The sequence below is a fragment of the Thunnus maccoyii genome, chromosome 1 (assembly GCF_910596095.1).
Source record: "Thunnus maccoyii chromosome 1, fThuMac1.1, whole genome shotgun sequence".
Lineage (NCBI taxonomy): Eukaryota > Metazoa > Chordata > Actinopteri > Scombriformes > Scombridae > Thunnus > Thunnus maccoyii.
In genome coordinates this window covers 7,941,420-7,955,745 of record NC_056533.1, presented here as the reverse complement: position 1 = coordinate 7,955,745, position 14,326 = coordinate 7,941,420, and the positions used below count along the sequence as shown (strand labels likewise).

The following is a 14,326-nucleotide window of genomic DNA, read 5'->3' as shown; positions in this document are numbered from 1 at the left end:
TAGCCATATAGATTTTTCCCTGTCACATTTCTGTTATATTTGAGAGAATTTCCATCCCTTCCCTGAAAAGCTATGTAATGGCTGGATCTATATATTCCTCAAGAGCTCTAATTTTAGGTTATACCTCTAACTTCACTCTACCGACAGTACAGTAATATTGGCTGAAACCCAAAATAGTGTTCCACTTTTGGTAGTTATGATATCTGATCTTGCCCATAGTCTATTATGGAGGGTTGGTGTCTTCATGGGAGGTAGAGAGGGACTTCATAACAGAGAGAGGGGATTTGTCAACTGTCTTAGCAACTCTCTCTCATGGCTATGAGAGTCGTAGCCGCAGTGTTGTATCCATTAAATCCACATTGATCTTTGTCTGTATTGTGGGGCTGTACACAGAAGGTGAAGGATGTGGTTTTCTTTACACAAGTCACAGGAATTAATGCAGAAACAAACCAGCAAGTCTGAGCTACGACAAACTGAAAAAAATGATTCTGTCGTAACAAGTTTTGGCCACAAGAGGGCAATATACAACATCAATTATGTGCAGATTCAACACTAATGAGTAATGTTAAAATGTAATGGGGCAAATTAATAGCATCGGAAATATAAATATATATATATATACTGCTGTGTTCTGCTGTAGACTACTGCCGAGTATATCATACCACTTTGTGTCAAAAATCCAAACTATCCCTTTAATGGCAAATAAAAAAAAAATTGTAACAAGCTTTAACGCCCTTATTTACACAGTAGGCAAGGGATGTGGTTTTCTGTATATATGAAGCAAGCATGAGTGGAGGTTCACCAGAATTAATGCAGAACTACTATTACAAGGTTTCACCTCTTTACATTACAAGCTTATTGACCCTTATTTTTTGCTATATTTACCAATGCCAGGATTTAACTTGATACTAGTGCGGACTGTGACTGCCATAGAACAGCCCACTGTAAGGGAAGGTACTTTCCATTTGAACAAAAATCAGACAGTCTTCACTGTCAGTAGTTGGCATCGCAAGTACACAGCAACCTCATAGAGGGTTTTTGGGAAGCTTTTTAGTAATGCCTTGGCGGCTCCAGGCCAGCATCCAAACATTGTTCAGTGTTTTCCCTACCATAGCAACAACTTTAGCACTGAACCATTAGAAAATTTCAAGGGAAAAGCATTAAAAACTATCATATGGTCAAACTCCTCAGTGACTGATCCCTCGCCATTTCGATGCCATTCCCATCAGCGCTATTGCTGATTGGCTGTTCTTTGCTTGCTCATAACCTGAAAACTCTTTGATGTAGAGAGTTGGGGGTTGATTCGTGGGACTTGTCAGTTGAACAGAGATCTCTGTCAGTATGCCTTAGCCCTGCCCCCTTTTGGTGAAGCTTTGCCACCTTTCCTAATTGGCTATTCTTTGATCCTTCATAACTTTTGAACTGTTGGTCATAGAAAGTTTCTGACCAGGTTGGTATAACCCAGCTGAGAAAGGCTTATTGATTGGAGATGAAGCCACACACCCTTTCCTGATTGGCTGATCTTTGATCCTTCATAACCTTTGACCCGTTTGTCATGGGGAGTTGCAGTTTGGCTCTTTGGATTCAGCAGGGGCCCTCTTATACATTGATTATACCCGCTAAGCCCCACTCCCTTTTCTTTTATTGGTATTTTGCCCAGCCCTAATGCATTGTATCAAGCACATCTTTTAGGATTATAGGATTTCCTTTGCATTCATTTTAATACAGTTAAGAGACTAGAGAAAACTATTATGCCCTAACTTGGTAAGGTAATGTAGCAGTGTAATTTACCTCCGCAGGCATGCGCCACCTATGGACAAAAGAACACAGTATGCATTGGCGTAAAGGTGCCTTCTCCAAAAAAGGCTACATGAGTATATGTTTCAAAGTAAGGTTAACGTTTCCCACCACTTCAGGTTATAGCAATCAAAGCTTTTATTATTTTTTAGGAGGCTTCTTTTTTACCAACATCGCTAACTGTGCAGGCAGCCAGGCGGCAATTAACAGTGTTGATAGTAACAGCCAATGCAGAATTGCGATCAGTGCGAGATATATTTAGTTTGTAAATCTTGTTAACAAATGAATAATGTTCTGGTGCATTTTGAGAGTCTTACACTTCGTTTCTCCACTATTCTATATAGATACATACTGAAACTACTCTTTATGCTTTTATGTTGATGTTGTCTTTACACACAACGCAGCACAGTGCTTAAGAGTATTCCTGAGGTTCCTTGACACAAAAGGCCTGTTAAGTTCACATTGATTATGTTTACAATGCATTCTCTGTCAAGAGCAGCTGTACAAAGACGAAAATGGTCACCTCCTCCCACTACTATCATCATCAAATACACCTACACTCGCTTCCTCCTCTTTAGGTGTTGCAAGACTTAGACCTGTTGTCTGGAGCCGAAACTTCATCAAAATTGCTTGAGAAATGGGTAACACTCCTGATGGCCAATGTAATAAAGCAAGCCAAAAACCTCAGCAAGACACCCCTGCTTGACTACCTCATCCAGTCTGCAGAGGAGACACCTGATGAGGATGACAAGGTCCCAGGTAAATGACTGACATTAACCTGGTGTGTATCTGGCCACCTTTTCAAATGTTGACTTATTTAATTTATGACCATGACAAATGGTTGTGTAGACTTCCATTCTTCTCAGGTTGGGATAGTGACATGGCCTCACTGCTACTGCTGCTCCACCTCCTGCCACCACTACCAAGTGGAAAGAAGGGAGCTGTGAAGATCAGTATCTGGGAAGCTGTGAACCATGTAGTCAGGTTTCATAAAGTCGGTGTGTGCTGATTTCCATTTTTATCCATGCAATAGTGTAACCCACACTCTAAAAACTACAAACATTTTGGCCAACTATCATGCCTTCCACTCCAAACAAAGGAACTATACAGGTGTATTGCATCACAGGTAGAGAGTCACATGATGAAGCATGACTGTTAACTATATGTACTGAATTGAGTAAATATCAGTGAGGAAATACCTGAAATTAAGCATATAGTTAAGCAGGTTTAGTTCATCTGTTCATCCAGAATTATAGCATTTAGACAAGCAATGTCCCACAAATACCAGAATAAAATTGCAAGAAATTACATGTAAGCAAGATGGTCAATTTTCCACAACTTATTCTTATAGGAAGCAGTTTAGTTGAAGCTCCTCATTTAATCCTTCAGGATGAATGGTGTGGAGATGATAAATCCTTCTCGATTTGCATTACACTCGTTTCTTTTCAATGTCACCTCCACATTGAGGCCTAGTGATTCTTTGGATACCACAGAATTTCATGTCTGATACTTTATGGTTAGCCTCCTTGAAGTGCCTAGCCACTGGAGAGTGGGGTTCACCTCTTCTGAATGCAGTCTTGTGTTTGTTTATTCTTATTTTCAGTTGTCTGTTTGTCTTTCCAATGTATTGGAGTTTTCAGGGACATTTGATAAGGTAAACAACATTGATGACCTCTCTGATGTTTTATTCTCTTTGCTACTAAAACTCGGATTGCATTATCACATGCTGAACAAATCCTGTGTGAAAAAAAACAACTGTGCCATCAAAGGTTTCTGTTAGTCTGACTCATCCATCAATCTCTGATGTGATGTGTAGTGTAGTCATATTTTTGTTTATTGTTATCTTACAGTTATGTCGTAGCCTTCAGAAGCACTCTGGTTCAGACCAGCGGAGGCAGCCCTACATCCTGGCAGTTGGGACAACAAGAAACAGCATCCATGGTGAGCTCCTTCCCTGCAAGGCCAAGTCTTCCCTGTCAGCCTTTGATGAACTTTTCAAAGCACATTAGGTGTTTGGCATCCCTTATTGCAAAAATCCAAAGCTGTGGTGTGGCTACTAATGTCATAAAGACTGTTATTGAAAATAACAACTTGTAGACGAATTGCATTCAAATGTCAAAGAAGGAGTAAAATTACTCCCTAACAATGAGGACAAGAGAACAAAATTTGATGATTATTTTGACAGCCTTGAAAATCCATTTAGCAAACTGAACACTGAGACAAAATGAAAAAAAAAAACATTTCAGTGAGAAATGTGGTATTGTAAAACCTGTTGAGGTCACTGTGGGAGTGAGGTATGACATTAGAAGGAATTAAAATGCTTGCATATATCAAGTTCCTGTAACAGACAAATTTGTGTACATTTCTCTCTTTGAAACTTTGAAGTTCATATTCACCAACCAAGAGATCTGTGATCATATTGCGCAACCTTGAGAGGAAACTGGGGTTTACAAAGATTTCTGTGATGGAAAATATTTTAGAGATCACTCCCTCTTCTTTGAAAAACAAAACTCTCCAAATACTGATATTCTACGATGATTTTGAAATGGCAAATCCACTAGGATCCAATCATGGTATCCATAAAGTTGGAAGTATATACTTTGTTTTATCTTTGTTTTCATCTCTAAAGATAAAATCAGCTCTTATGAGTATTCATCTTTTGGCACTTTTTCATACTGAGGAAGTATGGATTTAATGCTATCTTAGAGCCGCTCATACATGGTCTGAAAGTCCTTGAGTGTACAGGAATTGAAGTTCCTTTCTCTGATGAACCAGTTCATGGAACAATTGCGCAATTAACTGGGGACAATTTGGGATTGCACACACTACTAAGATATCTTCAATCATTCAGCGCAAACTATTTTTTTTGTCTAGTAGACAAACAGACCTTTCGGATGATTTTCAGTGATGATGATCCAAGAATAACATTACGTAATAAAACACTGCAGCTCAGCAATGCAACGACCTCATGGCAGATCGTACACTGCCGTCAACAGTTGAATCAACAATGGGAGCTGAAGTTGCTTTCCTCTCAGACAACATCATATCCAAGATAGATGTTAACTGAATTATAGATGTAACTGAATATACACATACAATTATGGCTTTGTTGAGCGAAATAATTGGCCAACCAGAATCAACTTGTAGTAGACTGGAAATGGAATTGGTCTCAATGCCATTCAGACATTTTGCTCAATCTGTAATATGCCCTTGATATTTGGAGATGTTGTACAAGAAGGAAATGCACAATGGAGCTGCTTCTGTTGCAAATTATGAACATCATTTTCTCCAGTCATTACTGATGGCATAATAGTATGTCTGAAGCATCTCACTATTGAACATCATAAACTTTTCAAAGAGCTTTACCCACATTGCAAAATGATTCCTAAATATCAATTCAGTTTTCACTTCACTTAATGAAAATGTTTTCTTGCTGAAAGTTGTGAGTTGCGTTTCTTTAAGCCATATGATTTGCTGACAACTTGTGGTTTTGACAGAAATCAAAGTATGTGGTTCCTGTGCATGTGTTTGTATGAGAAACTTGTTACTTAACTGTTTGCCATGTACTCTTTTGGTTTTTGGTTTTGATCCTGTGTGGTGATCGTTATTTTTTCAAAACAGGATTTTTGACAGTTTACTTTGCACATTAACTTTATTACTTTGGTGATGGTACTTTTGTATGTTAATCCGCTTTATTGTCCTTTTGTTGTAATACGATTTTGGATTGTTGACTTCTAAAGTACTTCTACTTTCATGTCAAAGATAAAAGCAGTAAGCAGGGATTCTGGCCAGAGACCTGTTATATGTGCATTGCTCACCTATGACCAATGTATTTTGTGGGTTGGTTCAGGTTGCTACTGATTAGATACCGTTATCTGCATAAGTCAAACTGATTTTGATTAAAAAAAAAAAAAATTGTTAAAAATAAAACTTATGTTTACAAGAATCTAACTAGACTGTTCATTCCTGAAGTGTTAATGATTCACCCTGAAGGTGTAGGGTGTACACCAGAGAAAAACTAAAAAGACTGGAGTTTGTGATTGTAGTGTGTTACACCACAGGTGTTTGAAAGTGCTGAAACAGTATCACAAATTACTGGTCAGAGTACATTTTCACTCTCCAAATGTTAAATAATCAGCTCTGCAAAGTGCTACAAAAACACTTGGAGTACATTTTTTACTCACTGAGGGTTCTGGGTTTACACTGCAGGTGTTGGAAAACACTGAAAGAGTGTCAAAAAGTACCAGTTATAGAGTACATTTGCACTCTCTAAGTGTTCTAATGTAATGCTTTATTTGGAGTATATATTTCACACTTTTGACAGTGTTTAGTGAACACCAAACTCTTGAACCTGTATATTGTGAGAGAGATTTAGATAGTAGTTAGCATTTGATGTGTGATGGATTGTACAGTGTGTACAACTGCTTCAACAAGTAACAATGCTCTCTAGTGTCTTTGTGTGTTCTTGAGTGAACCATGAAAAATTTCCATAACAATATATACACCGAAACTGGTGTTAAATGTACACTTATACAATACAGTATACACTGTAATTTTTGCTGTGTATAAACATCAGTAGAGAGTGAAATAAAACAACTGTGACACAGGTAGAACTCCCCCACCAACCCTTTATTGTGGTGTTCATCAAACATTAACATTGAGGATTGAATACCTTAGAGGGAAATGTTGGACTTGGAGACACTTGGAGAACAGTGATGATGAAAAGCCCCCAAATGCATCTGACAAGGAGTAAATATTGAATTGAAAGATAAACAAGGTGAATGCCCTTCATAATTCATGCCAATAGGGAGACAAGGAAACGCGATAGCATGGAAAACAACATCCTTTATCTGTCCAGTCCTCTTATAAAAAACCCACTCAGACACAATGGAGGTGGGGTCAAGGCATAATCACACATCATCGTGGTTTTACATTGTGTTGTGTTTGTGTTATTTCACTGCTTAACAGCATCTATAACTGGCAGAAAGTACTCCTGTGTTTCAACATTATCTCACATTATCAGTTTTTCAATTCCCTCTGAAATGACAGCCGGGCATACGGAAGTCTCTTTATGACTGGGCCATGAAGCACATTTCTATTCATGTGGCGCAGTACCTTATTGCTAGCTGCTCTGCATTCAGTGGGTCTATTATCCCCACAGATCCATGCTTGGGATGCAAGGCTGGTCTACTTTGATTTCAATACTCCTCTCCTTTCAGCACCTTTGTAACACAGTAAACACACGTTACTGTTTCTGTCCTTACATTTGGGCTGCCTGTGTTTGTTTTCCATGGGTAGATTTTGAAAGCACAAACATACAATGATTCCCAGTGCATAAATTTAAGATATGTACTTAATTATGTTTGTGCATTTAGTGATTAGTGCAGACAGTACACTCATCTGGGCAAAGAAACAACAAGCCAACTATCTCAGGTCCTTGTAGGATGGAACCAAATCGTGAACTAGGAGAGGACCAGAACTGTCACATCAGAGATGAGGGATGCAATAGAAATCTGAGAACAGGCTCAGTGGACGATAAACTGGGTTGAGAGGGTCTAACAACTGTCCCACACCTGGGATGCTGTCCTAACAAAAGCTGTCAGGCAACAACCAGAAAGTTTCTCAATTTCTTGCACACATTGTACCACAACTTGCAACACTCCTGAGGAAGGTGATAGAGCTACACCCAAAACTATCAAACAAACAAGCAAGTCTATCAAGCAAGACACATTTTGAACCGTGAAATTGGTTGCAAGATTATTGCAAAGCAAAAGCATTTCCTCTAAAGAATACTTCCTAAGGATAAAGGAGCTTTTATTTGACTTACAATGCAACAAATTCAATTTGTTGACCCATTTTTACCACTCTATTCACTAACACAGGGCTAATAAAACTATTCTGTGGGGAAAAACAACTGTATCATAAGAGCTTCCTTTTGGGATGTTATTTCTCATTCAGATTTGGGGAGCAGATGGTGCTCTGAGGTGATAATGTTCTCATGTCACCCAGGATGCTTAGGTCTGTTCTGGGGGAAGCAAGCTGGCCTGTTACCTTAACGTTACTGTAGGATTGTGTCAACAGTTGTGTATTTCACTTGGGAGTGGTGAAGTGGTGGATGGGTGTGAAGACCTAAGAATTAAAACTTAGGCCAGATGTTATTAGACACACGAGCTGTGTGGATTTAAGGCCAATTGATGGTTTCTGTGTCCATGTATGCGGACAGCTGCTGACTTGCAAGTAGACATTTGGATGCGTATGCACTTCTATGCATACAATCAGGGGTCTGCGCTCAAGAAAACGAGGTGGAGACCTCACAACAGCAAGAGGAAGAACTCCTCTGTCCTTGTTATATCTGGCAGAACAACAAGAAAAAGTCAAGAAAAACCTCGTGGACATGGTCAGATGACAAAATTTATGTCACGCAGAACCACGTGGATGTGGAAACTATGAATTGGCACCAGCGGTCTGCTACTTGGTCCAAACTGGAATATCTCTACAGCTATTGGATGGATCATCATGGAATCTTGTACAGACATTCATTGTCCCCAGAGAATTAATTCTACTGACTTTGGTGACCTCCTGACTTTACCTCCAATGCCACCATCACATTAACCTTTGCAGTTTTGAGTGAAATTTCTCCACAACTGTTGAATGGATTTTTTGTGAATTTTGATACAATATTCATGCTCACCAAAAGATGAAGATCGCCACTTTTCCTCTAGCGCCATCATCAGGTCAAAATTTGTTTATCCAGTACTTTAGTTTATTGCCAAACACCTGCAAAACTAATGACATTTCCAACAGCCTCAGCTGTCTTTGTGTTTAGTGCTAATTAATTAATGTTAGCATGCTAGCAAGCTAAACTAAGATGGTGAATATGGTAAAGTTTACCACCTAAAAACCAGCATGTTAACATTGTCATTTTGAATATGTTATTATGCTGATGTTATTTATTTTTTAATTGTTTACCTATTCCACTTAAAGCCTCACTGTGCCTAAGAACAGCCTCACAGATCTGCTAGTGTGGCTGACTCTGTCTTGCTCTACAAGGATTTAGTTTTCCAATTAAACCATGACAAAACCTTAATCTTAACCAAAGTTGTTTTAGATGCCTAACACTATTTGACATGAACTAATGAATGACAAATGTGAAAACATTTTCCAATTTATTACCTTATCCTCTTGGGGAGAGACACAATTTTCACATTTAATCGCCGGTTCAGAGTTTGTGCTCATTTTACATAATTTTGTGATTCATCTGCCAGTAACTATTCTTAAAAGTGCTTTTTCAATTAGTAAAACCCACATATTTTCAAGTTCACTATTGTGTTAGCAGAACCTGTTTCCCTCTTAGTTAGTAGAATGCAAAATATGAAATTACTTTATAAAATTACATTCTTGACATGAATAACAGTCGTGTGGCAACACAACATTTGATCAAACCTGAACTGATCAGTTAAAATAATATCATACATAAATCCTTCAAATTAATAATACGTTTATTTAGCACCTTTCACAAAAATAGAATTCACAAAGTGCTTCACAAGAATAAAAGTTAAAAATAAGACTATAAAATGAACAAATGAAAAAACATAAGCTACAAGTTAAAGTTAACATATAAACAAAACACAGGCAACTGTTACCCCAAAAGAAACACACAAAAGAACAATCACTAGACATCTTAAGGTGAGACAAAGGCCAATTTGAAAAGGTCTTCAGTTGCTTTTTAAAAGCTTCTATAGAGACCGCAGACCATATGTCTAAAGGAAGAGAGTTCCATAGTGTTGGAGCCACTACTTCAAAGGCACGATCACCTTTTGTTTTCAATTGAGAGCGAGGGACAGCCAGTAGGCCCTGGTCAGAAGACCTAAGTGACCTACAGGCAATATAGGGATGGAGAAGGTCACAGATGTACTCAGGTGCCTGTCCATGCAGGGCTCTATATGTGAAAACAAGAACCTTAAAATGAATCCTAAACCTGATGGGAAACCAATATAAAGAACTTAAAATAGGTGTGATGTGAGTCATCCTGCTGGGCCTGGTTAACAGCTTTGCAGCAGCATTCTGGGCCATTTGTAGAAGGTTCAGAGATGACTTGCTGAGACAGGTGAAAAGGGAATTACAATAGTCCAACCGGGATAATATGAAAGCATGAATAATCATCTCTAGCTCTTATTGTGATATGAAAGACCTGAGTTTTGCAATATTTCTTAGTTGAAAAAACATGTATGGGTCAATGATTTAATATGCTAATTGAAATGCATAGCCTGATCAAATAATAACACAGAGATTCTTAAATTAGACCAAACAGCTGAGGAAAGGGACCTAATACTCTGAGCAACCTTGGGAGCTATACTGTCTGAGGCTATGATAAGAACCTCACCAGATCAGTAAGGTCTTGCAGGGAAACGGGGGAAAAATAGTCCAGAATTGACAGCTGAATTGCATAAGCGGAGAGGGGATTATTAAGTATTTTGATTTGACATCTAAAGTGCATCCACATGTTTACTGTTTTAAGGTAAATTCTGATTATATTAAGTACATTTTATTGATAAAATGCATTTAAAAAACATATTTGTGTGTGTGTGTGTGTACTTGTATGTACACATAATTGCTTGCCCGTTTGCCATTGTGTGAACGTGTGGGTGTGCATGGATTGGACAGATATTTTCTGCCAATCTATCTTTCTGATTTGGGGCCAGATACCAAGGCATCTAACACCCCCCTGATGTACACACACACACACACACACACACACACACACACACACACACACACACCTCACCCCTATCCAACTTCAGCTTGGCAGTCATTTACACAGAAGCAATCTTCCTCATCATTAGGCCGGCCACCTTCCGTGAGAATACCAGGGGCAGCGTGACCCCGGTCTGTGCCAGCATCACCTTCCCCCTCTCATCATTCCCACTGCAGCAACACAATCCAATGGCCATTGTTTCACCCAGTGCCATAGTCAGCTTCAATCTGCCCAACAAGCATTTCACTGACAGTGGTTTACAGAAAGTGGCCAAATTTAACACCGACCTGAATGAGGACACTTTTTTTTAAAAAGGGTATTATAAGAGGTAAACAATTCAGAGCTGTGGAAACTTTTTGTTAGGACAAAATTTAGGTCACAATTGCACAGTAAATGATGTTGATAACATCTAAACAAGACTAATGATGTTTTAATTTTAATTTTTGGTGCTAAATTCCAACATGTTTTCAAGTCACTGGAGGCCATTCCAAATGATGTATCATCTAAATAATGGGTACTGTAATTGATTGGTTGAATTTTTTGGTCTGTGTGACTGTGTCTTTCTCTGTGTTTTTTTTTTTTTGTTTGCTATCCATTCATCTGTACATCCAATATCAAACAGTGCTGCTGATTTTTGTACAGTAATAAACTTAAGGAGATAATTTTTGTTCACAGTAAAGTTCATAGGGAGGCTGCAAACATAGGCCATTATTTAAATCTGTCACAGCTGTATGAGCAAAGTTAATATTAGATTAAGAGGTTAGATTAATTACGTTGAGGAGGAGTGCGGCGTGAGGAAGTGGTAATATGCAAGATTATTTTACATTGCTTTTATTCATTGTATTTTATGTCTTTTGTGCTATGACGAATTGTAATTACTGTGGTGTTTCCACACTCTGCATTTGTGTTTCCACAGTGTCTCCGGAAAGTGTAACATCTTTATTCCCAGATTTTATGCTTTTTCTGACTGAAGAGTAGTTGCCATTGCTGCTCATAACAACTACCCAGTTTTTCGTTTTATACCAATCAATCTGAAAACATCAAAAAAATTTCAAATAAAACAAAAAATGTGCCATTTTAAATGGAAGGAACTACCAGACAAGACTAGAGTTGTTTAGAAAAAACAAATGATAAAGATTTCATGGACTAGATGTTTCCATTAGTAAGTACAAAGGGCCGTTGCAACTTGTGTGGAAAACAGGAATGTTATAATTTCTCTGTAGGTCAACGTCACATCCTTGTCCAAATTTCTCTCTCATGTTCCTTGAGAATCTGGGCCATTTTCCCAACCTTCCCTCCACATTCCCTCCCTAGTTGGCTATCAAATCCCCAGACCACCACCATTTAAAGGACACCCTTGCAATATATATATTTTCTTTTCCTTTCACATCTTGTCTTTTTGCGCTCTCTCTTTTTCCTTCCCAAAGTGCTATATATATGCCCCCATGCCCAACTGAGTGATCCTCCTGATCAAAAAATCGCCACTGTTACTTTTTCATCATATTCCAACATCTCCCTTGGTGTTTCATTTGTCGCCAAGCAGAGTTGTGGACCATTGCTTGTGTGTAGTGCAGTGTTTCTCTCAGTGCAACAGTGGAATAAACTATATAGCACAGAGTTCATACTGTGTTTTGTTTTTTTTCCTCGAGGCTGTGTGGATTCATCTCCATGAACACCGCCATAGTCACCACACTGTCGCCCGGTTATAGCTGAGTGAAAACGTACTCCTGCACCCTCTCAGGCCAACTAATTATGGACTTTGATTATCCCCATTTTGTTTTACTGAGTGCGGCGCCGTTGCCAACAGGCGGGCCGGCAGAAAGGCCAGCACCATTGATTGTCTCAGTTTCGGGCCTAATTGAGCCAAATGGGAATGGCTGTTGCCAGAGTTCACTCTCCTCCAGTGTTTACATGCTGATCCACCAGAGAGACATTCATTACCGCCTCGCTGAAAACTCCTCTAGACACGCTCACACACACACACACACACACACACATTTACGCTCACATTTCATAGTCATATTGATAAAGGGTTGAAGTTCTCAGTGGTCTGCACATACAGCTGGGCCTGCAGATGCTACTGGGAATTAATGCTGTTTTCTAATGGTGCTCGGGTCTACATCACAGAGCCATTATTTCTATCTCTGTTCCTTTCTCGACATCACAGTCTGAATGTTTGCTGATGTTCAACCCACACTGGCTTATAATTGCATACAAGTGAGCATGCTGTAAGATTTTTGTCTAACTGAATCATTAAAATGCATGCGTGTGAAGTTACTTTCACAGACATGTTAATTGTGGTCAAGCTATTTGACATAAGAGACAAAGAGCTTCTCTGCAAACAGTTCTTTAAGGGTAGTACCCCTCAACACAACTTTCATTCATCTGCAATCCTTGTGCTGAGAATGCAAGCACTCTCCTTTAATTAAAGAGAAAGCAGTATTTGTACCAATTTAAAAGTCAGTTTTCCTTTTGAAAACACTTATTGTCAAGGTGCTAATGCCAAACAGGTGCCAATTCTTTTCTGAAAAGCTCCATTATGCCATAAAACAACCTCTAATGAAAGATTTCTCCCCCTCCTCTGCAGTTCTTGGGTTACAGAGAAATCTGTCAGAACATTTTAGATTTTTGTTTGAAGTGTGTTTCAAGTATGATGCCATTTTTAGCTTTTGCTCCACTTCTTTTACCATTTTGAAAGATAAAACTATATTTTGACATTTGGCACAAATGGGGAGGCAGCAGTGCCCGGTTGTCTTAGAATGGGGGATCAAACTTAGAAAGATACACGGTTTGTGTGTGTGTGTGTGTGTGGGGGGGGGGGGGGGTCTGGAGGTTAATTTAAAACAAATTTCCTGCATTTCTACACCACCTAACCTCTTGGATTAAGTCAAGAAAGTGACACCTGCACTTGTCTGGCTAAATTAGATTGAGGGTGCTGTGAAAACCAAGAATACATCAAGGACAGTATATAATTGGGTGGATCAGGACAGGAAATGATTATTAGAAGAATGGCTTATTCATATTTACAGCGTGAGAGGATAGGGAGAGAGAGGGATGCTGCTGCCAGAAGAGCCTTGACTGAGATTACTCTGAGCAGCATGCATGGGAATAAATTACAATGTAACAGATTTGTGTATATTTCTTGCTTTCCTCCTGATGGTCTGAATAACTTGCTGCTGCAGTGCTGCTGTTGTGCTGTGCTGCTCTGTATTGTCTTTCCGTGCACTGTCAGTGTCCTCTTTTCACACCATAACGTTTTCAGTTATGAATTTGTTTTTCACTGCATGAGAAGAGATGAGAGATGTGTGGCGTGAGAGCATGTGAAAAGTGCAATTGCGTAAGTTTCACAGTCAATGCATGAGAGTCTGTTAATAGCCACATTACACTTAAAAGAGCTGACTCAGATTCAGCTCCTTTGCAAACGTCCCATCTCCCGAATCCTGTCTGATCAGTGAGCTAACATTAGGTGGGCAGGCTGGCAAAATTAGCTAACGTTAACGTCGCAAATCAGTTCAGCATTCCGGCAACAGTACAATCCTACTTTTAGCTAATTTAAAGTTTGGCTGGAGTCAGTAGGCCAAGAAGGTTCATTTAACATAATGTTGCAAACAATCAGTGACGAGTTTGACTGAACCAACTCAAAGAGTGGTCCAAAAATGTATGTATTTTTTAATAGTTGTTTTTATCAGTCGCTGAAAATAGTAAAACGATCATTGATATAGGCTGCTTAAATATAATCACCTTATTGCTGAGACTGCATGATGGTAAGTTTAT

General features: G+C 38.9%; 1 long non-coding RNA gene across 1 annotated transcript; it reads left to right on the top strand.

Annotated features, from left to right (window-relative positions):
• Positions 1–2,390: 2,390 nt before the first annotated feature.
• LOC121900798 lies at positions 2,391–5,618 on the top strand. The gene is made up of 3 exons (XR_006097091.1): positions 2,391–2,556; positions 2,647–2,795; positions 3,648–5,618. It is a non-coding gene; the product is annotated as an uncharacterized LOC121900798 (long non-coding RNA).
• Positions 5,619–14,326: the final 8,708 nt, after the last annotated feature.